Source organism: Gouania willdenowi, chromosome 13 (assembly GCF_900634775.1).
Source record: "Gouania willdenowi chromosome 13, fGouWil2.1, whole genome shotgun sequence".
Classification (NCBI taxonomy): Eukaryota; Metazoa; Chordata; class Actinopteri; order Blenniiformes; family Gobiesocidae; genus Gouania; species Gouania willdenowi.
In genome coordinates, this window is record NC_041056.1 from 26267131 (window position 1) to 26294791 (window position 27661).

Below are 27661 nucleotides of genomic sequence, written 5' to 3' on the forward strand. Positions count from 1 at the left end.
TAACCACACCACATAGCTTTGGTTGACTGTTGGGCAGGTTTAGATACATAAGGTAAACCTTAGAAATGTGTGTTCTCAGTGTTTCTGATACATCAGCCTATAGGCCTTTATGAGCTCAATGGATCTTCACATTTCTGGGTCGGCTACAAAAATATAATTAATGAAATTTGAATTTTACGCCAATAAAATGCAAGGAATACCAGTGCACAATCATGGCCTTCAGAATTAACTCTTACATATCATGTGCTCAACAATAGTACTGAAACAAATGTATGTTGAATTAAATAATCAATTTGAATAAGTATTGTTTCTACAATACAAAAAATACATTAGCAACAGCATTGTATTGATCTTCAACTTCTGCATTTAAAGAACCAAATGGCTAAAAGTATGGCAAAAGATATAGAGGAAGTGAAACAATTGTTGAGGAATTAACCAAAGTAGTGAAACAGCAGGCAGCCTTGGTGGATCTGATTGAGAACTTGCACGACAAGCAAGAATTTTGAAGAAAGAGAAAAGAAATTAAAGATACAGTGACAAAGAATTGTAAAACAATGATAAGACTCAATGGCAGGCAAAAGTTATGATCATCAGAAGTGCCTCAGAACTGGATAAATTAAAGTGAAATGAGATCCTACTTGGAACAGACCAGACAAGAGGGAGCATTTTTTAAATTTCATTCATTTATTGAGTTATATCAAGAATCTGAATTGAAACAAAGACATTTTTTCATTTTTTTGAAGAGCTTGGTTTCTGAACAACACGGAGCTGTTTTTCACCAACGTGTGGTAGGAGACACCTGGAGTACTCAGAGTAAACCTTAAAACTAGTGCTGTCAATAAACTAATCCTACATCAAAAAATATTGTAGGATTAATTAATTATGCTCTGGAACGCGTGTAATGAGAAAGGTTCCACGCTGTTTGGGATGTGAAAAAAAGAAGCGATTAACAACATCCACTTTTTTAGTGTGTTCTTTTTTCCTGTGATTAATTAATCACATTTAATGTGTTAAAGTGACAGCCCTACTTAAAACTACACTAAACTAAATTAGCAACACTTAAGCAATATCACACGAGAGGGAGTGCTGTTGTGCTGAAATATCAGCACTGGTGTGATTTGGTCGTAGGCACGAGGCCGAAGGTAGAGTGATCAGGGAATGTGCAGATCAGCTGCTTGTGTCCTGTCAGACTTTTCAACCGTCAAGTCTGCCACCATCATCCCAATCTCGAAAAAAATTTCGCACTAACCCACATCATGATGAAGGCTAATAAAGGCTAACCTAGAGGCTAGCAAATCAACTCCAGACTCCCTTTCTTGCTCGATCCCTTTGCTTATGGGCTAAATCGCTGCACATAAGACTGCCTAGAGGGATTGCGGACGCTAGACCGATAATTTAACAGGTTATTTTGATTGCAAACTTGTGCAATTTTTTTATTTGTTTCCGCAACGTATTGTTTGATCCAATTGTTTTTCCATTTTTCATCATCGAGATGTTGCATTTTTTCATTTAATGATTTGTCAAGCATTTGTTTTTCCAAAAACCTTCGTTGTTCTATCTGCTGTTTCAGGAGCGTATTCTGAGTACACACATCCTGTCGACGCTTCTCATTTTCCTTTTTCTGTTTGGCCATAAAAGCCTGACGTTCTTTCTTAACCCTTATAATCTCATCTTGCTGACGAGCATATTCTGCGGCCCTTCTGTTAGCCTGAATTTCCAACTGCTCTTCCATGTTTCTTTTCAACATTTTCTTCTCCATTGCTCTTTTCTCAGCCAACTCTTGTTGCTGTCTTTTCCATTCCTGATCTTTGATTTGTTGAACACGTTGAACTCGCTCGTCTTCATCATCAACCTTGCTCTTTTGTATTTTTTCAAGTTGCTCTGACACTATATCAATACCTATCTGCCGTAGCTGCCGGAGTTGTTCTTTTTTAGCGGCAAATTTTGCATTTTGAGCTTCTTTCTTTTTGAAAAAATCTTTGTTTCGAAGGTCTTCCTGTTTTGCTTGCTCTGCTGCTGCCTTTCTGGCCATTTCTTTCTCCCTGGTAAGAAGAATGTTTTGTTGCTTAGTCCTCACGGCTTCAGCCCTTTTGGCCTCCTGAGCCCTCAAGCCTGACTGCAAATGTTTCTGACGAATTTCTTCGTTCATCTGTTGGTACCTCCTTTCCTCAGCCTTTTCCATTTCCTGCTGCTTTTGGCGCATTTCCCTCTGTATTTGGAGGTCCCTCAAAACCACGGTGCGCGTTTGTTCCCGTTGTTTAGCACTTATTGTAGTGTTTCCTCCAAAGCAGGGGTATGCCTGCATACTTTTTAAACGATCTGTTCTCTGCTCAGCCTCTATTCTTCTCCTTTCCAAAATCTGGTCTACTAAGCCACTCTGCAACTCAACTGCAGCAAGTCTTCGATCGACATTTTTCACCTCATCATATTGCTTTAATTCCATAAGTTTTGCCTGCGGGACATGGCTCCACTCATATGGCTCCATCCTGACGTGCCTCTGTGTAGACTAATATATACTTGGTTTTAGCTTTTTCAGCCTCAGCTATACACTCTGCCTGATGAAAGCAATATGCCCAGATTGATGAAATGAAATGAGAATCATAAAAGGTTGCTGGTGATGTCATCAAGGTCCATATGTCATATCAAAGCAAAGCTCCCTTTGGTAGCTCCTGATTGGCTGGTGTCATGTCACTGGTGTGATGATGTCACTGTTCCATTTCTGTGTGATGGTGCCACCCCTCTCTCACTCATGCACCTGCACTCTGGGGGGATGGGGGTTTCTGGCACTCACGTCATCCCAGTCTGGCGGTGGGGGGCGGAGGGGGGGGGGGGGGGGCTGTGGACTTCACCTGGGGGACGGGCAGTGCTGTGCCAGCTGGGTTAGCTGGGGGAGGGCCTGCCAGGAGCTTGGGTCCAGAACGCCGGGGTGTGGGGCTCAAGGCTGGGGGTCCGGGGTGGAGGAGTCTCTGGAGGAATGATATTAGATAGACTAATAAAATGATCCTGATAATTTCTGGTATTTATCACAATAACGATAAACACCACGATAAATAAAAAAAACTATAACCAAATAAAACAATTCCCAACTTAAAGTGTAAACAGGTTCCTTACAATCACAAATACATTTTAATACATCAACACTCGACACATTAAAAAAGGCTACAGTAGCTGCTGACTCAGAGTTCATGAGTTGATATGATATGGAATATATTAGTGCACGTGGGTCACTCTATTAGTGTTATTGTATGTAATTCAGTTATTTCCTCACTTAAAATTAAATTATTTTCTCAGAAAAAAAAAAGCACATGAAAAGCACAAATATTTGCATTAGTGTTTTTACTGTTGCTGAATCTTGTTTTATTTATCTGATAATGACTTACATAAAGTTATGAATAATAAATATCTCTCTAATTTCCTATAATGAAACCAGATCAAGCTGATGATTTAATCATTCAGGATATTTATGTGTAATAATCTCAATAGTTACATTAGTCTAATGGGACCAGCTTTGTCTTGTTTTGTTTCACAAGGGACAAATAAATAGTGGCATTATTATTTATGCTAACATTTATTTCACACAACGTGTGACATGTTAGCTTTTATTCTTCCATACAAGTGTTAAATCTGACCATAAACAAATTGCTGGCTCTCCGTGGCTTTATGACAGTTAGACGTGTTCTTTTTACTTGGTCTATTCCTTATATGGAGTGGTTAGCATTAGCTCTTAGCCCAGTCTGCGTGTCAGTGGGTTAGCTTAGCATAGTTAGCTTTAGTTGAGTTTCCAGATCATAATCATTGCTGCGGATTCATCTCTGTCCCCTTGTTTGTGGAGCTTTGGATGGATCTAACAGAGGAACTTGGATTGGTTCACTTTGTTGGATGGTTGTCTGGTCTTAACCAAATAGCGGTCCGTGTTATATCGCAGCACGGCAGCTTCAGGTAGCCGTGATGATCACCGCCGTCTGTGTGTTTGTGAGGGCTGGGGGCGGTGGTGCCCCCCTGAACTGTTGAAGGGTGTGGTTGGTGCCCTGTTATGCTTAGCTGGGGTAGCGTGCCATGTTGCTCCGTGGGGCCGGTGTGATTTGGAGTGTGCTGCGGGCAAGGGTTCCCGGCCCTGGGGCCTGTGGGTCTGCTTGCTCCTCCACACCGTCTATCCTCTCCGGTGGCCCGCCGCATGGATGGGTGCTGCCTCTGGACCAGTTCCTTCTGTGCTGGGTGTCCTCATTTTTGCCAGACTTTATTTGTGGGACAAGTTAACGGGCAAGTTTTTAAAAAATGCTGTTACGCGTCCTCACAAATAATACACTTTACTTAATTACTGATCTTCTTGAGAATCAGGTCATTTATATTCATTTTTTTGTTTTTACTCTTGAACATCACATATTTATAAAAAAGCACAGAACACATACATTGACAACCACTACACTGTTTACACTCAATCCTCCCAACCACTATGTATGAAATCAGAACAACAATGATGGTAAAACCTACAGCATTCAATGTATTAGTGCAAAGTGTATCAGAGACAATCATCCTTCTCCTCACAGCAGATGCAGTTATCTCCTCCACACGGAGAGAGACCCACAAATTTTTCAAAAAACGTAATAGAGAATCGAAAAATCGAAACAGATTGAAAAATATGACCAAAACAGAATATAAAGATATCTACGGAGCACTTGAAGAGATTAATTTGAACTTTTCTGTACTTCTAAACAATATAAATATACATCAAAATGCATTTAAGGGTTAAAAAAGTGGATTTAGCATGATTTGTCCCCTTTAAACTTTTTATGTGCCACACTGGAAAAGGAGAATCCCACACACAATAAGATTAAATGGTAACACGTAGTGCTATATATTGGAACCCATTGATGCGTCTACTTTTGTCTTTTCCCCAAATTATGATGACATTAAATCTTTCATTATATCTTAAAAATATGAAATATCTAGTGTTATTAGTCAAATACTTCCTATTTTCCCCCAGCTTTTTCTTTTATCAAAAGACAGTGTAAAATAAATATGCCATCAAGGTCAGACTTATCTGCATACCAATTAGGGAGCTTACAGATAAAATATTTAATTGATTAAGGTATAATTACAATATGAACGTTAATATGTATAAAGCTCTGGACACGGGGGATTCATATAGGGCCGGCCTTCCCGACAGGCAACACAGGCAGCCGCCATCTGCTGGACGGGTGCCAAATTGCACCCCCCAAATTAAAAAGGTATGATAAAAGTGAAACACACCGTTTACAATCACTGTATATGTTTTTTCTTAATTGAATATTAATATTAAAAATCTGTAGCTATACCTGCTAATCATCTGCCCATATTTATAGTTATTTGTATTTTAATTCTTTTTCTATTCTTTATATTTCTATTGTGATGTTTGCACATTGTGTTCTTTGGTTTTAAGATTTGTGTTACTGAAACCAAACAGGAATGTAGAAATTTCCTTCTACTGAAACTTGTATATTTAATTTTAACTTTTGATATCACTGTTTTGCATTGCTTTCGGATTTTGAATCATTTTTGTTATTGTTCCCTCAAGATATTTGCACTATACCTGTAAGTGTTATATTATATTATAATGCATTATTCTACATTTTAAAATAGGAGATTAAATCAATTTAAAGACAAGGGATCGAGGAGAATGAGGAGTAAAGGGAGGCGCACTTTGCTTGTGTTCCTCCTGCTGCCATTGCATTCACCAGATCATTTTTTTAATTCTTTATTTATTTACTTTTTCAGAACAATGTAAAGGTCCTTAGGCTCATAGCTGACAACATGACCGGTTTATGAATTCATCGTCCTTCATTGACTCTGGCCAAACCTGACTGCCTTGTTTTAATGACTCGTAGTTAAGCTTTTTATTAGTGGATTTAACATCAAGGACACAAAGGTGATGATGCTTGTAATAGAGAAACCCACCCTTTATGCAATTTCAGAAATTAAGATTACTATGGTCTTGATGATCCACCTGGAATTAGAAGCCCAAAAACATCCTCCACAATACCTTTAAGACAAAAGAAGTCCATCGACCAAATTGTGTAATGGTCAAGTTCACTGTATGAGTCAAAGCTGAATTCAGCTTCACTGTACAGTCAGCAGGTACAAAGAATATAGCTAGCTCCATCTTAAGTGACCACTCCCACCCCTTGTACTGTCACTTCAAGGTTCATTGTCCCAAAATGTAGGACCCAAAGACTTAATAACAGCTTTTCTGCTGCTGTTTTTGCATATAAGTTATTTATCTACTCTTACTTGTTTTTTCTGTATTTTTATCTTTGTTTTTTTTTTTTTTTCATATTTTATTCTTCTATTTGTGGAACCAAAGGTATTTCAATCAATGTATGGTTTGATTGTTATATTCTTGTGTTTTGTGTGTTACAGCAAAAAAAAAAAAAGTAAGTTTCTTTTAATGCTAATGAGTGATGAAGCGCTCTAAACAAAAGAGAATGAGCCCACACACATTTCTCCCTTTTGCCTTGAAAAGATTGTGTGATACATTCTGTACTGCTGTTCTGGGCGTGAATTTCCTGCGCAGTTCTGTGGACGTGACGTCAAATGACACTGGTGCACGTTCTTGACGGCTTGGAAATAAACCGGAAATAAAGAAGAATGAGAAGAAGACGGCTTGGAGACTGAAAGAAGACAAGCACTGTGGACCGAACTACTGCTTGGTTCTCTCCATGTTTTAACCGTCAAAGTCTCATGTCGTATTGATGTCTGGCCAGAATCAGCAGATCAGATGCGTAATTTACGCCTGCTCATTGATGGTGACATATGAAAGTGTGTTGAGACCTGCGCTGGATGATGGTCAGTAGATCATCTTCAAAGAATGCAGACTGATGAGTGATCCTAACGGAGCACCCACATTAAATGAGGGGGGAAAATATCATTAGGTTTTAAAGTTGTTTTAAAAAAATAATTGAAAAATATATATATATATATATTTGTTCATTTAGCTACATTATTAAATGTTTTTGCAGCAGACAGAGAAGTCCATTTTGCCTGAAATTTAACTTCCTCAAATGTCAGCAAAACGCTCATTTAAATAGGGCGGTCTGCACCAGTTCTGCTCGTGCACTAATGATTGCTGCAATATTAGTGAATTCCGGCACCAGGTGAGGAAATTGCATCACTAAAGGATTTAGGAAAGCAACTGAATTTCCACACTTTTTATTTCAGATCTTTGTGAAGTGAGTGTTTTGTAAGTAAAAACAGAACATCTGAGGAAAAATACAATGATTAAGTTTTAATTGAAGTCATTTAGAAAAGGATAAAAACAAAATGGTAAAAATTGGTTGGAGGTTAGTGTTTGAAGTTTGTTTTTTCTTCTTCTTCCCCTCTCTGCATATCAAATGTTGTATTGTTTTTGCGACAACTATGCATATTTGATTCTTGCAAAAAAAAATAAAGTAATAATATGTGTATCATGACATTTGCTTGATTGTGAGCATCATCAGAGAAGGGACCAGAGTTTATTGGGAGGAAAAATATAAAAACGATAGAGCAGTGTTACACCTGAGTGGGGGAGGGGGAAATGCATGGGAAGGGGTTTGAGGAGGACAACAATAGAAGGTTGTACCATTGGTATAACCTGCTATGTTAAGAATGCAAACTGTTTGGAGATGTGTGTGGAGAGAGTATCAGAGCATCTCACTGCTCAGACATTATGAAGACAGAAGTGAATAGAGGGGGTGAGTGTGTGCTTACAGGTGCAACACAGCTATGGGACTTCAGGATATCTTACTCTGTGACACACATGTGCGACCACCATCCCAGCTGAGTGCATCCCTCCCCCCCACCTGCCCCAGATGCACCACTATGTCCAAGTTAACCCTGATAGCCATGGTTTTTTTTTGTTCTCTTTAGTTTTCTCATGTTACTTCCTGTTTTTCTGTCTTTCACCCACTTCACAAAGACCCTTCGTCTTATTTAGCGGTCTGAAAGTGACGTCGTCAGAGGATTTAAGTGCAAACCCCCTATTTAAAGGCTTAAAACTACTTCTTTCATTACACTTCACAGTTCTCCCGTGGCAGTCTTTAGCGCAAGAGAAGTGAAAACTCAATTGGTCGATAGTAAAGTGACACCAGTGAGAAAGTACTGTATAGCAATTCAGTTTTGTTTTGTTTTAATAAAGCAATAGAAGCCAATGTATGCGTTTCTTGTTTAGTTCTGCTTAGACCAACTTATTTCCAGAAATCCCAAGAGTACAACAATTGACCTCAGCTGTAAACAACTTGACAGTATTTCTCAGGATGTTGCAACATGACCTCCAAATCTTTCCACTGACAGAGATCCAGAGTAGTGACAAGACTTTATGCCTCAATAAGAGTGCAACTTGACATTGGTTCCCTGCAGACTTTTTAGCACTTAGTCATTGCAGGAAGAGGTTTCCTTATTAGAGTTTGACAATGAAGGCCAATGACTAATGAGCAGAGGAGACCACAGGGAACATTGTTTCTGTATTGCGATAATACAGCATTTGTTATTAAGTCCAGTATTGATTTAATTTAATTAATTAAAAAGGCTACCTCTGTCATTGGCGCAAAGCAACAAATGAGCTCCTTAAAGGCTGCTCTTAAAGAAGTGCTCAACAGACTTTGTATTGCAACACTGGGAGGAGGAGACAAGTAGTAAATACTAATATTTATTCTGTTTTTGTTCTTTTTTTTTGTATTTAAACTTGAAAGAAATAACAGTTTCATTATTGTTATTGAAAATAATAAATATTTGAAATGCAGTGAAGGAGAAAAAGTCAACTGTAAAAGTGTTCAGTCAAAGCCTCTCCTCAGCAACAGGAAGCTGTATTGCTAAGGTACAAAAAACCCAAAATGGCCACTAATCAAAAATCTAACAAGAAAAAAGATAAATGATCACAAACTAGTCCAAGCAGTAATTTTTATTCTGTTTCTTCCACATACGAAAACTCTACAGTGTTTACTGAAAGCGGGATCAAGTAAAAAAACAAAAAAAAAACGAAGAAGAAGAACCCGGAAGTGAGAGACACTTGCCAAACTCAGCAAAAAGAGCTTTAAAAAAGAAAAGGCGGCAATGTGATGGACCAGGAGCTGACTGGACAGACGTGGGTAGTACGGTTCATCCATTTTGTTTGCTGTTGTGACGCGCGGCCTTGTTTTCGTGCACAGTTCCGCATTCACTTTGGTTGACAGTCGAAAAAACAGGAAGTCGAAGCCTATTGGCTGGGCGATCACAGAGCTAGCTTCCATTTGTATAGGGGTCTATAGGATGAAGGAGGGACTTACAGCATATACATTAATGTACATGAATGACCACTGGCAGTAGACCATAGTAAAATACCTTTTCATTCCAATACAATAATCTAAAAATATTTAAAATGCTTTTTCGTACATATATATAAAACAGGCTCCTGAGGGCCCTCCCGCCTTGGGTACTCAGTACTCTTTACCACTCCAGTCTGACACCCATGCCTCCGCTCGCTGTCCTACCGACTAGCAGCGTGCAGCGCGTTTTTTACTTTTCCTCTGATGTAAACAACGCAGCCAACTGCCAGCTGTGGCTGCTACAGTGTGCACAAAGAGCTCACGACACCTTAAAGACAAGTCAGAAGTAGATTCAACACACATTCTTATGTTGTCCGTACAATTATATAAAACTGTTTAAATGCATGTAGAGAAAATTACAAGAAAACCTAAAAAAGAGAGGAAAACCAAATAAATCATGTGGAACCTATTTTGCACCTGATTTCTGGGACAGGTGGAAAATAGGTTCCACGATGTTGAAGCTTCACTGGATTCAACAATGTGAAGTCACATCCAGCTAAACATGGTTGATCTAGATTGTATTTTAAGATATAAAAAAATAATAATAATAATAAAAAAAAAAAAAATTTAAATGTGCACTACTAAAGCCCCACATTGAACTTTATATAGTAAGCAAAAACCCACAAACCATCAGGTTGTGATAATGTATGTGTGCATACTGCAGCAGAAATAATCAGTTCCTGCTATACCCTGTTCCTCCACATCGTGTCACTGTGTATGACCTCGTTGGTGTGTCAACCATCGAACCAATAAGACTGTGTTTATCCAGGTAAAAACCCCACTTTACATCAGCTCCCATATGTTTAAATACATGTGACACTTGGACACTGTGCACTACATTTGTGCACAAGATAAAAAACACACCACAGTATTTCTGAATAATGTATTCAATTCTTAGTAGTGTGTTGTGAATGTTCCCATGCACATTATTCATTATTTATAGCTGGTTAATAAGTGTACTCGTTATTCTATTTTGTTAACTATATTAGAAATCCAAAGGAAATATACAGAATATTCCTGCTGTCCCCCAAAAATATATATTATCAGCTTTGTATAGACTAGCTGTGATTTTAATACAATTGTTTAGGTTGTTGTTGTTTTGTTTTTTTGCTTGAATGGATTCTTTAACATTTTGCACAAATTCTGTGGCAAACATGCCTTTCTTTCTCATGAATGAAGACCAATGGAGTTATTTTCTTTATTATTATGTTGTTTTTTTTTTAATGTGCAGCACAAAATGGAAAAGTGCAAAAGAAGCATGGGTTTTACCTTTAATGTGACTGTATCTGTGCCTTTTTTTCCTTCAGGCTCATAATGCACTTCTTTGCTGTGCCATGGGCTGTGGCAGGAGGATCAATCAGAGTTAATGAAGCCTGGGACGAGGTGGAAATAGGCTAAGGGGGAACAAGCCAAAAGGTGTTTTTTTTTGTGCCAGTGGCGGTGCGTCAGTGTGAGAGGGAGAGTGAATTTTTTTTTTTTTCTTCTCAGAAAAATGAAGAATCATTCAGCTATAGCAGGGGTGTCAAAGTCCTTTTAGTTAAGGGGCCCTAAGAGGCCCTGTTTGGTGTCAAGTGTACTGAACAAAAACAATACTTCCACGTGTAAACCACTATACATTTCTTAAGATGTACTGAATGTACTTAGATATTTTGTAAATGAGCTGTGTTGATTTGCCATTTTACATTTTTGACCCCTGATAACATCCAAGTTCACTAATTTGAAAAGAAAAAAAAACTACTAGCAAAACAGGAAGTATAAAGTGAAACCCCATATGGGTTTAGATGTTGAAACATAATTTTGCTTTAAAACAGATAATTGTTTCATGTTTAAGTAGTCATTTACATTTGTAGAAACAATTGTAGAAAATTATAATTATTTCTTTAATAAAAATGCTTGTGATAATCAGGTTTGGTCTATTTGATACCGAATTGGGTTGAATGCGTCACCTGAGACAAAATGAGTGTGACACTTTAGGAATATTGTTTTTAATGTAATTTTCACTGAAAGCTCATATCCGGAGTTTCTGAAAGATCTATATTTATGTATGATTCTTTTACAATGCAAAAAATACCAAACTAGTCTTTTACTATGGTCTACTGCCGGTGGTCATTCATATATATTAGTGTATATAAGCCCCTCCTTTGTTCTATGGACCCCTATACAAATTGAAACGGCTGAAGAATGCACCCAGCCAATAGGCTTCGACTTCCTGTTTTTGAGACTGTCAATCAAAGTGAATGCGGAACTGTGCACGGAAACAAGGCCGCGCTTCACAACAGCAAACAGGTAAATATGATTTTGGCTCTTACCTGACCCATAGACCTATATTAATGCGACCCGATGCGACCTTGTTATGTTCCGCGATGTACGTGCCAAAAAGTAGAGGCGTGGCTTCTGGTAGACTGGGAGAGGCAGGGGGAGGAAGTGAGGCTGTTTAGGGCGGGACATTGAGGCGTTTCTCAGAAACTCCGGATATCAGCTTCAAGGAAATGACACTCACTTCCTCCAACCAAGCCAAAAATAGCCACAATCCCACAATTAACACAACAGACAATAACGCTTGATTTTGGTGGAAATATTTGCATTGATGAATATTAAATCCAATTTGGAGCACACGTCACTCTTTCTTATTCTGTAAATTTCATTTAGGAAACACATAATCCAATTAGATACTTATGATGAATCGTCGACAAGAAGCACCAATGAGGAGCCAATTCTGTTACCTGTAACTCTTTATGTAAATAAATGTGTGATTTAAACAGGCATTTGTAATAATACATCTGTCATGAAACTTGATTAATGCGTGATATGATTAATGCGAGGTTTGTAGAGCTAACAGAGAGAATTTCTCCACAGGATGAACGGCTGAGGCAATAAGGTGGAGGGAGCTTTGATCAATAAGTATGTAACCTCAGGAGAGGAAATCATTACACACGCCCTAGATCTGAACAACATGGAGCCACACCAGGCAGATCCACACACACACACACACATACAGTACATACAACCCATGCTCTGCTGCCATCTGACCACGACTATTTTCAATGAAGACCTCCAGTAAAACCCAATCACTGCCAAGAGCACCACTGCTGCCTTGGGAACCAGTGTTAGCGTGACCCAGAACTCACATCCCTCATCCAAATCCCATGCTACTCATTATTGTAGCCACGCTACTTGATGTTCCATAATCCACTGTCATCGGCTCCCCACCTGGAGGAGGAGGCATTGAAAAGAATATCCCTGGCACCTCGGAGTGCTTCTGTAACACAGCGGGGGTGGGTGGGGTGTGTGGGTGCACATGCAGGAGCTAAAGGGGTGCCGCGAGAGCCATAAATCCCTTTCTAAACTCAATGAGGGAAGTGCACGTATAGGCTTCTTGGTAATAAATTGTTCTGTTGCTCCTCCCCACTTATCATCATCCTGTTTTTCTTGTCTTTGTTGTCATTCTCATTACTCTTTTTCTGTTAGGTCAACTCTACATTCAATTTTCTCAGTGCAATGCTAATAACATCCCAATGTCAAGCATCAGTTCATCTGTCACTGTCTTTGCCCGATATCCCCGTGTGTACTTGGGCATCTAAATCATGCATCATACACTCTATAATTGACCAAATTTAAAACACAACACAAGCTGGAACGAAACATATAGACTTTCTGCTGCCACCATATCACAACTTACACGTGTTATCAGAATCAGGAAGGTTTTTATTCACTACGGTTTAAAACAGTACAAGGAATTTAATTTGGTAGTTGGTGCGAAGAACAAAAAACAAACCAGAAACAATAATAATAAGAATAAATATAAAAGATAAAGGATAAATATATACATATACAGTATATACATATATACAAGTGACATGCCATGTCATCTGGATTGATTTGATAGCAAAATTCTAATAATTTAAGTTTAAAACGGAGATAGGTTCCATTGTGCTGGGTGCAGTTGCTGCATATTTAGCTCTAAATGTAGTTAAACTGATTATTTTAGATTACTTTTTACTTTGTCTTTTTTCCCTCCCCGTCTAAAGACACATGCTACAGCTACAGCTGGTTCCGAATGCTGCAGCTTGGGTCTTAATCAGAACAAACAGGTCAGAGTACATTACTCCCACTGGCTCCCAGTCAGCTTCAGAATAGACATTAAAGGGCCCATGTTAAGCTAAATCGACTTTTCTGTGCGTTAAACATGATAAAGTGCTATTTGGGCTTCATACTAATGCCCAGAGTGTTTTTTTCATTGATTCTCTCAATGGTTAGTTAGAGGGTGATTTGCTCCTTTCTTACTGCAGAGTGAGCCCAAACACCTCACGTCAATTTGATAACACGTTCCCACTTTGATGACGAATTTGACGCGGCACTGAGCTGGAGAAGCCGCACCTCCAGGAAGCTCTCAGCCGTGATTGACAGGTAAACAGACACGCCCGTGAAGGTGATAATTTCAGCATCCTTCGCACAGTGCTGTGTGTATTTTCTACAGTCTATGTATGTACCAGTAAACGCCCCGCCCCCACGCTTTGTCTCATGTTTATAAAGCAGCATGAGCTCGGCTACAGAGTGGGTGGGGAGGAGGAAGTCAGTTTCCCGTCTATAGACACGCCCACTCATGAATATGCATAAGTAGGTTGCAAATCAGTTTGTTTGTGTAGAGTTGCTCAGAAAGTGACTTTTAAGAGGCTAAAACTCTGGAAAACAGGGGAGTTTGGGAAAATTAAGGCAATATAAAAAAATGGAACTGCTCCAGAAGAGGATTTTTTGTTCGCTGACATCAGCGAGCGGGGAAAATCGCCCATTTGGAGCTGAGTTTTTACAAAATGTGGAATAGCAAGGGAAGGAGGAAACAGAGCTATTTCAACTGTGGCCCTCTGAATGAGGCTAAAGGGATGTACAGTATATCACTGTAGAAAAATCATTATAAAGTACATTTTTCATAATACTGCCCCTTTAAAGTTCTGCTGATGGTGGATAAATCTGTGAATGGGTTTGGTCCAAAATCCATCCGTGAGATGTTAGTCAGGTATGAACCCAGCAGATCTATGGACACAGGTCAGATAGTGGAGCCCAGAGTTCACAGCAAACATGGTTATGCTGCTTTTAGTTGTTATCTAAGTTAAAGACATTCTTTTTCTCTACTGCTTATGACCGAAAGGGAGATTTTGATTTTATTGTTGATTTGATGTTTTTACTGCTGATTTTAATGTTCTTATTGATTTTTAAACTGTTAAATGTTTTCTGTTTGCACTAACCAATTGTGCAAGTTTTCATCATAGGTATACCTCAACTATGAGAGACAAAATGAGAAAAAAAAAATCCAGAAAATCACATTGTAGGATTTTCATTGAATTTATTTGTAAATTATGATGGAAAATAAGTATTTGGTCAATAACAAAAGTTCATCTCAATACTTTGTAATGTACCTTTTGTTTCTGTAAGTCTTCACAAGGTTTTCACACAGTGTTGCTGGCATTTTGGTCCATTCCTCCATGCAGATTTCCTCTAGAGCAGTGATGTTTTGGGGCTGTCGCTGGGCAAGACTTTCTATGGGGTTAAGATCTCGAGACTGGCTAGGCCACTCCAGGACCTTCAAATGCTTCTCACAAAGCCACTCCTTCGTTTCCCGGGAGGTGTGTTTGGGATCATTGTCGTGCTGAAAAACCCAGCCACGTTTCATCTTCAATGCCCTTGCTGATGGAAGGAGGTTTTCACTCAAAATATCACGATACATGGCCCCATTCATTCTTTCCTTTACACGAATCAGTCGTCCTGGTCCCTTTGCAGAGAAACAGCCGCAAAGTATGATGTTACCACCCCCATGCTTTACCGTATGGTGTCCTTTGGATGCAACTCAGCATTCTTTCTCCTCCAAACATGACGAGTTGAGTTTTTGTCAAAAAGTTTTATTTTGGTTTCATTTGACCAAATGACATTTCCCAATCTTATTCTGGATCATCCAAATGCTCTCTAGCAAACTTCAGACGTGTACAACATGTACTGACTTAAACAGGGGGACACGTCTGGCACTGCAGGATTTGAGTTTCTGATGGCGTAATGTGTTACTGATGGTAGCCTTAGTTACTTTGGTCCCAGCTCTCTGCAGGTTATTCACGTGAGATCTTGCGTGGAGCCCCAGATCGAGGGAGATTATCAGTGGTTTTGTATGTCTTCCATTTTCTAATAATTTCTTCCACAGTTGATTTTTTCACCCCAATCTGCTAACCTATTGCAGATTCAGTCTTCCCAGCCTGGTGCAGGTTTCTGGTGTCCTTTGACAGCTCTTTGGTGTTGGCCATAGTGGAGTTTGGAGTGTGACTGTTTGAGGTTGTGGACAGGTGTCTTTTATACTGATAATGACAGGTGCCATTAATACAGGTAATGAGTGGAGGACAGAGGAGCCTCTTAAAGAAGAAGTTACAGGTCTGTGAGAGCCAGAATTTTATGTATGACTTAGTAAGTTATACATAAAATTAAAAAATAAAATTGTAGTAGGTCAGACTTACTTGTACTTAAGTACAATTTCAATCAATTAATAGTACTTCTACTTGAGTAGGATATATCAGTACTCTTTACACCTCTGCCTCCAAACAATCTTTTTAGAGGAAGTACCATGGTGCCCTTCAGCCTCACTTTTTATCTGCATCATGCCCGCTCACCCCTCAGTCGTGAACACTGTCATGATTCCTGACTTTTCCCAAGCACGTTTTATTTGCAGAGAAAAAAAAGGGAACCATGTGGTGGATGCGTATCTGCGTACACACTGTTGCCGACGTGTTGTGAAAATGGGCGTAAAATCACACACTCTTTAGAAAGGGGAAAATCCTCAGAGACGAGTAGTGGAGCCTCTGTGTGGATGTGAGAATTCCGGGATGTTCAGCAGAGAACACACGCATATTAACATCCTTTCCATCTCCTCTCACATCCTCTCTCTCTCTCTCCCACTCTCTTCCCTTCACTCCTTGCTCTCACACACAAGCACACGCAGACCCCCCTTTCATATAGGAGTAGACAGAGAGCGGCTAACAGCAGAATGAGCTGCTTGGCAAGAGGGGAGGCAGGAGGCTTGCTCATTGAACAAAGCCAGAAAAGGAGTGCGCAGTCCTGGAGAGAAGAGCAGCTGTGAAATGCCTTGAAGGGTGCCTGCTAGCTACTCCTGCAGAGACCTGAAGGTAAGCATTGTGCAGTGCTGACAAGAGAAAGAAAAAACTATGTGATGAGATGAAGGCAAAAAGAGGAGAGGAGGTGTGTAAAGCTGCTAATAAAACGCTTCAACTGTGGCATCACAAAGCGATGCTGCCTGATGTGGATGGTACCACTACCACATGTAGGGATTGAAATTGGGAAATCATACTGAGTGGCTTATCGCTGATTTACTGTGAAAGTGAGCACCAAAGCTCAAAGATGTGATCAGTGCAAAGTGAAACCTGATGCTAGATTTCAACCTGCTAGAAGATGTGAGACTTTTGACAGCATGAAAGCATGGGAGGCAAAGGGTAGATGGAAAGAGCGGCCGTATCATCGTCCTACAACACTTACAACCTCTATCATCACATCTCGCATCCTCCATCTCGTGTCACAGCAGAGATGCAGAGATCACCAACATGCATCTCCGTGTCCTCATGGTGAGGGGGAGCGTTGGGGAGGGGGGGGATAGGGTATAATCAGAAAGGCAATAAATTTCTCTGACGCAAAAGCCTGTCAACACTGTGTGCTGCTGCGCTTTAGTTTCTCTCAGTGCAATGCAGGAGTTTTACAAGTGCAGCAGCAGCAGGGTCAAATGTACAGTGAATGTGCATTTGTGTGCTAATGTAAGTGTGTGTGTGTGTGTGTGTGTAGGAGGTACTGCTAACACTTTCCACAGCATGTCTTTGCTTCACTATGTCATAATGCAATCAACAGAGGGAGAAGATGGAGCCACAATCCAAGGGTAGTGATCGCTGTCTACGTTGTACATTAAAACTAATGCATTAAGAAAGAAAGAAAGAACACATCTATATTGATTCCCTTGAAACATTCTCACCAGCCTTACATTGAGAGCACTATTTCCCTTGCTTCTGTAGCTCCAGTTCAGTGCACGCGGCTGCACACACACAAACACAAACACACACACACACACACACACACACACACACACACAACATCTCAAGAGTTGTTGCTGTAAAACTTTGATGACAATGCAGCAGGCTCAGCGGCCACATTAATCGAGCTTGGCTGTCCCAAAGGGCTTGTCCGTCCCTGCTATTGTGTCATCAGGGAACGTTGATGTGCCAATGTGCTGGACATTCATCATCATTTTTTAATATTTGCTCGCGGGTAAGAAGTCGGAGGAATCACCCACATGCAGTAAGTGCAAGCCATTTTCGCACTCATCATTAAGCACATCTTTGCCTTTGTAACCTGCTGGAGCAAGACGGAAAAGCAAAGCCCCGTCTTTTAGTTATTTCTTATTTCCAGCTTTCAATAGATCCCACCCACTTACCTCATTTCAAGCTACATTTATCACTGTAGTCTATGTTGTCCATTGTCACAGCTCAATGGTTGGCCATTTAAAAAGTCTATTGGATAAACTGAACTAATGCTTTTTGATGGTTGGTCTAATGACCTTATTATTTGTTCTGTCATTGTAGCTGTAACTCATAGCTGGGCTGGATACATTACCCCTCTGACTCGCTGGTTTTGATTTCAATAACTATTGAATAAAAGAGAGAAAAAGGCCATTGTAAAGCAGAGCAGGAGAGCTTAGTAAAGACTGTCTTTAGAAGAGGATACGCTCTGTTGTAGTCAGTGAAATTCAAATGTGTAAATGTCAGAAAGCACAATTAAAAAATGACACATGGGATTTCTTGTAAGATTCCAGAGCTGGAAGCAGCTCCTTTATTTATGCATCCCTGCTGAATTTGCCAACCAAATATTCCTGCATATTTTGAGTGTGTGTACGTTTGAAAATTAAACATGGTGTAATTGAAAAGTCTTAAAAGCCCTGTAGCTTGTGAGCTGCGTGTCAATCTTGTGCAGTGGTGTATATGTGAGTATGATTTCGGACTCCCAAAAAAAACCCCCTCCTGTTTACATTGCCATAATTCTTGAGTTAATGCAAATGGCTTTGTATCTCCTGCACCTTGTATGCCTCACCCACTAAACGTATGTCCCTGATTTATGATACAGCCCATTCACAGTTTTAGCTTTGACTTTACAATTCAAATACTTCCTACATCAGTCTAATCAAACAACACTGGGCACTACAGCCACTGCTCAAGCTTACAGCAAACACAAACACTTTTCATAGTAAATAGACCACCTTTTGTTTATTTCTTATCTGTTGAGCACACCAGCACAAATCGACAATACATTCCATATGCATCCATAAAAAAATATGTGCACAGGTTCAGTTTTAAGAATAGGAAAAACATAAAAAACACATTTTTAAGGGTCACTGCTCTCTGCTTTTGTCAGCTGCTTATCTGCAACAGTAGTCGTTCTGTTCTAGCATCTAGTATAGTATTGATTTATCATTCATTTTAGAAAAACGCTACGTAGGATGGTTAATAGTAAGCTTACACAGATTTCATTCCATTCTGCACTTCTCATGGCCAGGTAAGCTGCAGGTTGTGAAACAAGCCTACAATGACTAATGCTCTTATCTCTCATGACCAGGTTATGGAGAATGAAATGGGAGTTTTTATGGCATCTTTCTTGCTCCATTTCGAGCCACAGGGATCTAGCATGATCTCTTGTTCTCCAGCAATCTTCGAAACATGTTCACCCTTGCATGTTTAGCTGTTTAGGTATTCCAGACAGAACTACAAATCTGAAGCAGAGAAGATTGATTGCATTACAGGATCATTTACATTTTAATTGTGCATTTATACTTGCAAATATCATCGCTTTTACACGAGGAGAGCCTTCAACATTGCTTACTTCAGACAAAATGCCAACTAAACTACAACAGCATTTGGATTTTATAAAGTGAGGTCAAATGTATTTATTTATTCTTGACAAGGATAATTCACAATTTAGCTGTGCACAAAGAGCAAGTAGGGGACAACCATGCATGTGCATTTTTGCATAGGGATGGGAATCAAAAACCAGTTCCCAGTGTTTTGCCAATTAGGTTAATGATTATCCTTATTGATTCCAGTGTGCACAAATGACAACAGCCCATACAGGGTGTAGCTTACACAAGTTACGCAACGTGCGTGTCAACGTCATTCACCAATGCAGCCAGCAGGAAACATGTCGCCCAAGCAGCACAAATGCTCGAAAGTTTGGTTACATTGTAACCAATAACCGAAGGATTGGGTGCTCAAATCCTGCTCTATCCAAGTCATTGTCGTTGCATCCTTGGGCAAGGCACTTTACCTACATTGCCTTGTATGAATAGGTATGAATTATGCATGAATGTCGGTGGTGGTCAGAGGGGCTGTGGGCGCGGAATGACAACCACGCTTCTGTCATTGTGCCCCCACATTGTAGCTTACCACCACCAGTATGACTGGTGTGTGTGAATGAATAATGGTTTCCGTAAGCACTTTGTGTCTCCTTGAAAAAAGCTCTATATAAATCCAAGCCATGATTTCACAAGAAAAGATGGAACCTTGGCAACTTGCAGAAACATTTGCACACAGCGTGCAATGACTTTGACTTAACTTTGTCGCAAATTCCGGGGTGAATCTCAACCCAGCATCAGCGCCAAGGTTAGCACGTCCTCACCCAGTAACTAACTAAACAACTAACTAACTAACACTGCCTATCATGCTAGCACCATTTGCCTCATTGTATAACCTGCTGTAACTAACTGTTAACATTAAATGAATGCTTCCTCATGCATTTCATTTGGACAACCATGAAAAAGGAGTGACTGGCTCTATCCAGTTCAAGTGGTCTGGCTCTGGCTTCTCCTTTCACCGAGGTAGGGAAAAGTGAAATTACAGGCCAGGAGAGACAAAAGTCACCAAGCAGTGAGTTACTGATTTAGTTTGCATGGTAATCAACCTGTTTGTTCTCTTTAACTTCTCGATAAAAGAGTCGATAAAGAACCAAATTGTTAAGATTTTTACGATTCTGATTTATTTTTTTTTTAGATTCTGTTTATCATTTCCCATCCCTAATTATGCATATATCTTTTGAAGTGTAAGAAAATCTTATTTTTATTTTTATAGTGACAATTTGATAAGGGTTCTATAAGCAAAAAACACATGGTCGCCACTCCATCTGGATCCATTCATGTAATCAAGTTTTTGCTCTGCATGTAAAATATGCTATATTAATATAGTATTTGGAACCCGTTTCAGGTCGAACTCGCACCGCATCGGGGAGATATTTGCTCCACACACACGCACGCACGCACGCACGCACACACACACACACACACACACACACACACACACACACACACACACACACACACACACACACACACACACACACACACACACACACACACACACACACACACACACACACACACACACACACACACACACACACACACACACACACACACACACACACACACACAATCCTTGAATCATAGTATAGATTTCAGTAGCACAAATACAGAACTTTCTTTGAAAAGTCTCTCTTACACTTCACAAAATGCGTCGCTTTCCCCTTTTTTGCCAGGAACTTAATTGCAGCTTGTCATCATCCGTCGGCAGCAGAGTTTAGAAAAAATGCATTACTCAGCCAGACAAAGCAATGAATTTTCAGCATGTAACCGTCACATCATAATCTCCTTTCAAATTGGCTCAGTGTGATGACTCTTGAGGAAAAATAAACTCAGTTGTACGATCACAGGAACGCTGTGAAGCGTGTTGGGAATTCCAATCGCGATCGTCTGACCTTTTGCTCCTTCAGCATTTGTTTTTCACTCCTTGACTTTGCTGCAATGCCTCTTTTTCTCTTCTCTGCAAAGTGTTGGAGACTAATGAACCACGTGGAGTCTGCTGAGATTATGGATTTTTTCATTCTACTAAAGCTTTGGGTAGAAATGGTTGCATTTCGTGCAGTGTCAAATCTTTGCATTTTCATTTGGTTGGGTTTACTGTCACACATACGATAATCATTACATTTTTTTTGAACCAACATAGTTTACAACTGCTTGTTTGGGGTATTATTGCCTCCAACATTTAAAAAAGGAGAATGAGAATATGCTTTTTTTTTTTTTAAAAGACCAATCAAAAAAAATCAACACTAAACATAAGTCAAGCTTTTTGCTGATCTTTTAGTGTTTAGACAACTTTTTCTTTTCTTTTTTTTTTTTTTTTACACAAAATTGCCTTATATGGGCAGAAGGGGAAGCAGCCATCCAAGCAGCTATCCCCACACTGAAGTATATCAATATTAACTCATTCTCCCATTTACACTAAAGGCGTTAGTCGACCAGTGGGAGCAACTTAGGGTTCAGTGTCTTCGACACATAGGCCACAGTTACATGATGTTTTCTAATTTGGAATTAGTTATTCCAAATGAAATCATTTGGAATTAAAGTGTTGCTTTGTGTTTACATGGTTATAGTAATTCCAAATTGAGGTTTACGTAAATAACAGGTTATTTGGCTTTATTCAATTCAGCTTTAGGTCTGGGGGTTGGGAAGGGCTCTGATTGGACAGATAAATAGTATCATATTTATCGAGAAAAACACACAACAAACCTTTTATTGTTGGCTACAACACAGAAGACCACACATGAGACGTGTTTTCACTTTTATTTTGATTGTAGTTCTGAAGCAGCCGCTGGACAATAACACAATTTGGTCCACAGAGCGAAAGGGAGATAGGAAGTAATCACCAGTAAATAAAGCCCAGTAAACCTCCAAAAAAAAATAACCAGGAAAAAAAATTTGCTCCCTGGTAAAGATAGTAGCTCTGACAACCTTTACAATGATACAGTTGGTGATATTACAGCCTGTGCAGCAGTATGGGGATGCATTTACTTCATCTCCGGGTCTTAGTATCACACGTCCAATGAAGCCTGTTCTGTTTGGCGATGTCCATGTCTGTAATACGTCCATTTGTTCGTGTTAATGTCAGAATTAAGTGTTTACAAGATAGAGGAATTATTTAATTTGGAATTGAAATCAGAATAAACCAGCCACCTTTTCGAATTTTAGTTTAATTCAAAAATTAATTAGCATTAGGAATTAAGTGTTTAGAAGGTCAGTTTAAAGAGGATTTAACTTTTGTTCCGCTTTAAAGAGGAATTGAAGCTCCCATGTAAACTCAGCTATAGACAGGGATCAAACCCCCAACCTTTTGATCAGAAGACTACCCCTCTACCACCTGAGCCACGGTCACCATAACCTTAACCCTACCTATCCCCACTAGATTCCTCCACTTAAACCAAAAATGCCAACATAGCTCCAAAGATGTCATAATTTAGCAAATGACACTTAATGACAGCTTTCATGACACCTTATTCATGCTAATGACAGCCTCATGTCAGCCTTATGTGTAAAACTTGAAGTAAAGTGTTACCGCCTAATCTTTATATATGACAAATACAGCAGCACAGGACAAAAAAAAATCCTGTAGGCTCACCAAGATCTACGATACCCATGTTTTTATATGGACCAAAGTTTACTTCAAACTTTGCAAAACATGCATGGATAGAAACTTTGGTGTGAGTAAAGCTGACAAACCTAATCTCGTGTGAGAAAAGCGCCCAAAGTAAAAATCAGAGAACTGTATCAATAGACATGAGCAATAACATTTGTTATCAATTTTTGTTATGGAGAACAAAATATGTATGAGGGTCCATACAACCACTGGTGGGACGACACGTCGAGTTCACAATGCAATATGATACTATACAATATTTTTGGAGAAGGACCAAAAACAAATCCATGCTTTTATTTGACTGTATACAACTCTGGATATACTTACACACTCAGGGTATATGACCTTTTTAACTGAATAAAATACAACAATACTCCTTGTGATGTTTTAATATCACAATATCTTGTTGCACAATATAACGTCCCACCTTTACTAACCACCCACTCTAGACATTCAATGTCTCTGTATCACATTGTTCACACTAAAGAACGATAACGGAAGAGGGCGTTTCTTGGCTACAGTGGGTGTTGGGTGTTGATCCCACGTACCTACACTCAAGCAGGAGTGTGAAACATCTGAGATATACTGTATTCATGAAAAAGTAGATCATTTTCTCTCCCTAGGGATTTTTTTTTTTGGCATGTTGAGTAAGTGCCGTGGTAATTACTTTCTGAAGATGTGCATAGATAGTTTTATAATCACAGGGTGAGGGGCAGGCAGAGAGATGCTTGTGAGTGTGTAAATATATCATTAGGAAAATCAAGTCTCAACTTTGAGTCGAATGTCTCGATGAAGCAGTGTCACTCCTGAGAAGGTCACTCATGAGAAGGACACAACTGGATACACTCAGTCTACTATCAGGCATAATAGGAAAATGGTAGAGGCTGTGTGTGTATGTGTTGGGCCTGAAGCCAACACAGCTAAGGACGTTTTTAGTCATTTGACCCAGCCGACCTCAAAGTGTCATAAGTGAGCAGAGATAGGGATGAAGCCATGGTATTTTATGAGCCAATCTTAGCCTTGGTCACAATCATGATACGTCCAGTAACGATGAGTCAAAGAGAAGTGAAAGAGAAGACATGGAAATCTAGGCAAGAGAAAGTACCAGTGCTACCATACCTACCCTGGCCAAGGACACGGCAGATAAACTGGAATGACTCCAATTGAATTACTTTGCAATGTACACCTCTATTTCTTATTTTTCTTTTCTCTTCCTGTAGTATTAGCCGTTTGTGCCTATGCTTCTTCTATTTTTCTCTGTCTCTTCAGTGTCTGCATTGTGTTTGATGAGTCAAGAGAAAACTACAGGACTTGACCTCTAACTCTATGGATGAGTGCCCACTATTAGTCAAATTCATATTCTAAACTATGGGCCACTGCTGAGTTTGCAGCATCCAGCTGTAATTTGTAAGCCTGTCATGCTCCAAAGCGGGACTGCAACTGAGGTAATAAAAAAAGCATAAATGCTGTTGCCGTACTAAAGTCAGGACACTTGATTTTGCTACGGACTAGAAGCATTTCCTTAATTAGTGAGAATGTATAGCATATATTTCAAACTCAAGGCCCGGGGATCAAATCAGGCCCTTTAGAGCATCCAATTTGGCCTGCAGGAGAAAGTGCAAAAAGGAAAAACACGAATCATTGTGGAAAATTATCAATGATTCAGTTGTAGATACCTCTGTCCCTCAAAATACACAAATTCAACAAAACTCCCCGATATTTGCCTGGGCTCATTGTTTTCACATGCTTATATCATAGACTAGGGCACATTAATATTAAAATTACTCTCTTTCACACCTAACACGTCCCACTTGAGATCAAACTGGTCTGTATTTGGCTCATGAACTGAAATGAATGTGACTCCACTACGAGTTGGAGAGAAATACAGAAAAAGCGAGAAAATAGTGATTTTTATTGATTTATTTTTTGCAAATATGCTAGTTGAAGTTATAAAGAAAGCATTCTATGCTTTTAATTACAGTATCAGATGTTTTAAAATGGTAAACTTTGTCTTTGAAAAAGGCTTGTTTTACAGCAGAGCAGCTTATGTGTTTGGTGTGTGGAAGATTCACAGCTAATAAACATACATGCTTTCTTTAGCTGTTCTCACTCTTGTTATTGTTTCTGGACAATAAAGTGCACTTTGAATCAAAATACATGGCTAAACTTTTTTTTACAGATTTTAAGCTGTAAAGCACACTGAGTTGCCTTGTGTATGAAAAGCGCTATACAAATACATTTGGCTTGCCTTGCCTCGCCTTACTTAAGCATCTATTCTTATTGAGTCCGACAAATGCTGCTTCAGAAAGTGTGGGTGTTTTTATGGAAGTAATTCATAATTACAGTCAGCGGTTTACTCACCGCAGTTCTGATGACAGAAATAGTCCATTTGAGATGGTAATCCATTGATTTTTTTTCTCTTACCGCCACGACACATTAAATCAAACAACAAGAGAACACATCACCTCATCTGAGTTTGGCTCCTAAAAAAATCGAACTTTAGGAAGAATTTTCCCAACCAGAGTACCACAGCCTACAGAATACTTAAGACACTCATGGTATCTTTGTAAGTTTAACCGTTATTGATTAATTGGCAAAAACAAATGAAAATGTTCCCATTTAATTCTACGAGGAAAATGAACACAGTACTCCCTGCTATTAGTCAGGATTACTGACTCTGTTATACTGACTCTGAGAGGTTCCGCTCACGCATCATCATTGCATTTTCTCGGGAAAATTCAGTTTGTCTAGTTAGCTTTACAAATAAAGATAGTAAAAATGTATTAAAATCATTTCTCATAGCTTTCAGAATAAGGCAGAGACATGAGTAATATTTCCAGGTTCTGAAGGTGAATAAAAGTGTCCACAGTGAGAGCCGCTCTGAACGATATTGGCCTTGGGGGGAAATGAATAGCACTTGTACTACAAGTTAGAAGAAAAGGCCCATTGCGCTTTGTTGAAGTTATTGTCAACAATGTGCTGTGTCAGCAAGTAGGGAAAATATATGAACAGACGATTTTGCTACAGAGCCAAGTTTCCTGGTTTTACCGGCATCCTTTGACTTTACACTCAACAGAAGAGCATTGCCGTTATCAAAGGACAAACACAATCCGGGCAAAACATCCTGTCACTCTCCTGGTAGCATGATAAATGCTTGTTACCCTCTTAAGCCACAGAGATAAAGCCCTCAGAGCTAGTCTCCATGTTCAAACACCTCTAACTTAAGTTTTAAAAAAGAAAATGTTGAAACACGCAAAGGACTGAGTTCATAAATCCCCTGGTGTGTATGTTTAATTCATAAAACCACCCTAAACAAGTCAGAAAGTGAGACTGAGAAGTTTTTGAACGATTTATGTGTGTTCCGTATACCTCTGTTCCTTCATGTCTGTCCTCTACTGTTCAGATGCCTGTCACGTCACTCTGTCCTTTGCTTTAGACCATCAATGTCAACACTGGATTCCTGTGTGGATGTGGCTTGTGACGTGTTCCTCTCGCTCCTCCACGCTCACTCTTGCATTTCTTTTTCTCACTCGGCAGAAATCAAATAGAGTAACATCAAAGACAGACAAGCGAAAGGTCAAAATGATTTTGTTAAGGTCAGGAAGAAAAAGTAATTTACCCATGTCCTTTTGTTTGTTTGGTCACCCGTTGTTGTCGTGCTAAATTAAAAGTAGTTGATGTTCAAACAACACACTGAGGCTCTATAAGGTAACACTGTGCACAAAGCTTAAAAGCAAAAGGTGTTATGAGATTTCTGCAAAAATCTGGAGCTTTATTTGACATTCCTGCATGCACACACTATGCAATGTAGTATTGCAATGTGTTGCTCTAACCACATTACTATTGATGTTTTTCTTAATAAGTTAAAGTTTTCTTTTTACTTTCTTATATTGTAAATCTCCCAAATGTGCAAACTTTACCTGTGAATTGGTAGAGCAAAGAAAAGGATGACTCTTTAGAGACCTCATGTGAATTTAGCATTGGTTTCTTGTAACGTCCTCAGTGAATAATTGGTTTCTCTAACCCTGGGTGTGTCAGTGGTTGAAAAACTGAGAAACCCAGTGATAATTGTGGATGCAGCATGAATCCCTCGAGTAGCTTTTATTTCTTTTAATTGTTAAATTATTGTTTGTTTGCTGTAATTTGGTAAATGTCAAAGCTGAACTTCTTTTTTTCTGACATGGTTTAGGAAAACAAAATGTTCAAGATGAAAATGTGCACAAAAGAAAATCTACAATCAGACCCCTCATTGCCCCAAAAGACACACGTTCAAGTGTAAAGGGTTGGATAATTGGAATGCAATCTGTGCATTCATTAATAATATATTGCAACAGTGCATTGTTAGAGCCAGAAAAAATTACGTGTTTACTAACTAGACACACAATATATAGCTATTATAATTCTGTCAGGCTGTTCTTGTCTACAGCTGTGCAATTAGGTGTTGATGCTTGATATTATTAGACTAAATATTTTAGTGATTGTTTTACTGGACATCTGAACATACTAAACATCTTCACCAAAATTGTTTATATAATCAGGATGATACTTTTATTGGGCTTCCCTTTGAGATATCTGGATACATAATCCATCACATTTCCTTGTTGGTTCTAATGTAAATACCAGGTTTTAAAAAGGCAAGTAATTGAACATGACGTTGTTGTAGTATTTTTTTTTATGTGTGAGAGTGGGGGGGGATGGCATCTATAGGTGCATCCTACAAACTTGCACATGGCAAAAAAGGGAGGATTTTTCATGTATTTTAAAATCTGTAACTCTAACCTGCAGCTCCCTATTGTCTGG

At 39.3% G+C, this 27661-nt stretch overlaps 1 protein-coding gene across 1 annotated transcript in view; it reads left to right on the plus strand.

The window, feature by feature from the left end:
- The first annotated feature begins 16289 nt into the window (after positions 1 to 16289).
- Positions 16290 to 27661, plus strand: part of kcnj5 (potassium inwardly rectifying channel subfamily J member 5) — a 40206-nt gene continuing 28834 nt past the window's right edge. The window contains exon 1 of the mRNA XM_028465257.1: positions 16290 to 16474. The gene's annotated coding sequence lies outside the window, so the exon portion shown is untranslated. The remainder of the gene's footprint in view (positions 16475 to 27661) is intronic.